The 3,936-nt window shown below is 43.6% G+C and overlaps 1 protein-coding gene and 1 pseudogene across 1 annotated transcript in view; both read left to right on the top strand.

Moving 5' to 3' along the window:
- GAB1 (GRB2 associated binding protein 1) overlaps positions 1–3,936 on the top strand; it is a 136,351-nt gene that overhangs the window by 91,799 nt on the left and 40,616 nt on the right. The gene's annotated exons all lie outside the window — the stretch shown is intronic.
- On the top strand, positions 110–1,189 carry LOC108517107 (40S ribosomal protein SA-like; annotated as a pseudogene).

Genomic DNA, 3,936 nt, shown 5'->3' on the forward strand with positions numbered 1-3,936 from the left:
ATGTACCCTAGAACTTAAAGTATAATTAAAAAAAAAAAAAAAAAAAGGCCTTTCTGTGCTACCCACAGAGGGGTCCATACGGCATTGTTCTGGATTCCCGTCATAACTTAAAGGGAAACTTTCACAATGTCCAGAGCCCTTGATGGCCTGTGGATGAAGGAGGAGGATATCCTTAAGTTCCTTGCAGCAGGAACCCACTTAGGTGGCACCAATCTTGACTTCCAGATGGGACAGTACATCTATAAAAGGAAAAGTGATGGCATCTACATCATACATCTGAAGAGGACCTGGGAGAAGCTTCTGCTGGCAGCTCGTACCATTGTTCCCGTTGAAAACCCTGCAGATGTCAGTGTTATATCCTCCAGGAATACCGACCAGAGGGCCATGCTGAAGTTTGCTGTTGCCATTGGAGCCGATCCAATTGCTGGCTGCTTCACTCCTGGAACCTTCAGTAACCAGATGCAAGCAGCCTTCTGGGAGCCGTGGCTTCTTGTGGTTACTGACCCCAGAGCTGACCACCAGCCTTTCATGGAGGCATCTTATGTTAACCTACCTACCATTGCTCTGTGTAACACAGATTCTCCTCTGTGCCATGTGGACATTGCCATCCCATGCAACAACAAGGGAGCTCACTCCGTGGGTTTGATGTGGATGCTGTCTTAGGAAGTTCTGCGCATGCGTGGCACCATTTCCCGTGAACACCCATTGGACGTCATGCCTGAGCTCTACTTCTACAGAGATCCTGAAGCGATTGAAAAAGAAGAGCAGGCTGCTGCTGAAAAGGCAGTGACGAAGGAGGAATTATCAGTGTGAATGGACTGCTCCAGTTCTTGAGTTCACTGCTACTCAGCCTGAGGTTGCACAATGGTCTGAAGGCATGCAGGTGCCTTCTGTGCCTCTTCAGCAGTTCCCTACTAAAGACTGGAGCACTCAGCCTGCCATAGAAGACTGGCCTGCAGCTCTCACTGCTCAGGCCACTGAATGGGTAGGAACAACCACTGAATGGTCTTACGCTGTTCTTGCACGGGCTCTTAAGCAACATGGAAAATAAACATCAGTATCTAAATAAAAAAAATTTAAAAAAACAAAAAATTAACTCCTGGCATAAGGTGTTAGATTTTGTTAGATGAGCTATGAAGACTTGACATTACATGAGCATAGTAAAGATAAAGTTAGAAGTTGGCTCAACTTCTCTTTACTCAGGCCAGATCCTCTAACAGAAAATTTTTGAACTTGATTCATCTCGGAGTGCTCAGAATTTTTGAGGAGCAAATCCCAAAACTGCACATGCAGATGAATGGGTCTTAACAGATTTGGAAGTGCTGCTTGCCGTAATTTCTTCTGACTTGACACAAAGTCTGTAATCCCAGCACTTTGGGAGACTGAGGCAGGAGAATCTCTTAAACCCAGGAGTTTGAGACCAGCCTGGGCAACATGTGAGATACTGTCTCAACAGAAATTTTAAAAAATTAACCAGGTGTGGTGGTGTGTGCCTGTAGCCCCAGCTACATACGAGGGGAGGATCGTTTGAGCCCTGGAGTTCCAGGCTGCAGTGAGCTAAAATGGTGCCACTGCACTCCAGCCTGGGCACAGAGGGAGACCCTGTCTCAAAAATAATAATAATAATAATAATAAATAATAAAACAAATAGAGCGATCAGTGAGTGTCTGCCCTGTGAATGAAACATTTTTTCAGCATCTGCAACATGTAACACAATGCATAGGAGTTCTGATCCTTTCTTGTTTGTTATTGGGATTAGATATACACTGTCATATTTAGCCATATTAATGTGTGATTATTCAGGCTTCATAATTAGGATATGACTTCTTAGGTCCAAGAGATTGTAAAATGAGCTAAATAAACATGATTGTGGTACATTTATGAATATTACAGTTAAATACATAAAGGCATTATCAAAAGCATGTGGATTTATTCTTATAATTTATTATCTAGAGAAAATAGAGCAGATATTTAACCTCTCTATGGTAAATTAACAAGCCAAATGACATGCATTACTGATGGAGAACTTTGTTCCCTAGTTCAGCTAAACTGGTCTCTTGTCACAAGACCAGGAACGATTAGGAAGACAGACACATTGAAGGGTGAGGGGAACGGAATTTATTGGGCCAAAGAGGAAAAGAAGAAAAAAAGTACCTTCAGTAATGTGAGAGGGGGTCCTCCCAATAGGCTCCCCACCTCACAGACTGAATTCCAGGCCACCACCCAGGAACTGAAAAGGCCAGGCTCCTCCCCGTATCTATCACTCTCCGCTCTAAAGAAGTACATCTAACTGCCTTTGGAGTAAGGATAAGGACGAAGACCAATCTTAACTTCTTCCTGCTGACAAGGGTACCTGTTTTGGGAAAACAGCAGTCAGATCCCCCTCAGCGGCCATCTAGGGTCCCTGGCAAAGGGGGCCATCATTCAAGGCTCCGGTTGCATGACTGTTTGGAGTTTGATGATCTGAAGGTGAGAACAAACAAACCGGGTTATTAGAAAACATGTATCAAAACAGAACGGGGTAGCGGATAAGGACGGCTCAAAAATCCCAAGGCCTTTTATTGGTTTGCACAGGGAGTGGGAGGCCAAAGCCTGACTGGTTAAAAAAAAAAAAAAAAAACGACTTTTACCCTTTTCCTGCATGTCAGGCTTCTGTGTTCCCTTCCCCAAGCACAATCCTAAGTCAACTAGTTTAAGGTTTGGGAAATTAACTTTTCCCAGTTTGGAGGATGCATCAGAGGGGAGGGTCCCGTAGTACAGAGACATAATTACCTATCAGTGAAGGGAGGACAGAGGAGGAAAAAGAAGATTTTTTTTCAAAGGAGTCCTGGGGGTTCAGAATGCATTTGAAAGGGGCACAGACTGAAGATGAATGGCTACTCATCTAGAAAGGGGAGCAGGCATCGCAGGTTCCCTTCTCTTCCTAGTGAATACCCAGGGTGTGTGAGGGAGAGAAAGTGAAGCATCTCTTTCTTCCATCATTATATCCCCAAGTCCCCGCAACCTCTACAGGGTGCCACCCATGGGTGTCAAAGTGGCCTTCACCTATGTTAACAGGGGGGCCTAGGAGGGTGGGAATATCTGCTCTTACCCACACATGCCCTATCCTCCCTGCTGTCAGTAGCCTTTGAATTCCCTAGACTGCATTTATGCCATGGATATTGGCATAGCCTTTATGCATAAAAGGAGAAGCCTGGCTTAATTGGTAGGAATAAGTCATGCTCACCTGCTCTGTGCCTTTTTTTTTTTTTTAACTTCCATTATTGTCTGCTTGTGGACCTCTCAGATCTAGTTTTATTTCCTAGGGCCTTTATTCAAAGCTTAGAATTGAGTTTGAGACAAAAATGCGTCTTGGGGGTTGTGTGGACTCCTTATCATAAGCCGAATGCTAAGGTGAAGCTGTGGAATTTAGTCCTCCTCCAACAAGATAGAGAAAAGGATGTCTTGTGACACACCCAGATAACTGGTGGCTATAGTTATGCTTGCTAAGATCTGGGTGCATGGGACCTGGCTTTGGTTAGCTCCTCTGGTCTTACTCTCCCAAAAAGGAAACCTCCGGGTGATGGGCATCCTGTTTATTCCCATCACTTGACAGGAATTGCAGGATAATTACTGAGAACTAGAATATTGCTCCAGATTTTTACATTATCCATCCCCTTAGCTCCTTCTGAGCTGCAGCCAGAGATTGCTGGTTGGTTCACAGGAATAAGCAGGGTTAGTTCAAAATGTAGACAAGAACTTAAAAACAACTAGTGAGTCTAGAATATAATGACAAGTGTATGACAAGTTTTGAAACATTTTCTCTCTCCAGTTCTCGTTTTTGTTAAAAACAAATCATGATAGTACTGAGTTGTTTGCAAGATAGACTTTAGTCTTATACTTGGCCCCATTTGCATAAAGTGCACCAAAAAAAAAAATATATATATATATATATCC

The sequence above is a fragment of the Rhinopithecus bieti genome, unplaced genomic scaffold (assembly GCF_001698545.2).
Source record: "Rhinopithecus bieti isolate Rb0 unplaced genomic scaffold, ASM169854v2 scaffold_39317, whole genome shotgun sequence".
Taxonomy (NCBI): Eukaryota; Metazoa; Chordata; class Mammalia; order Primates; family Cercopithecidae; genus Rhinopithecus; species Rhinopithecus bieti.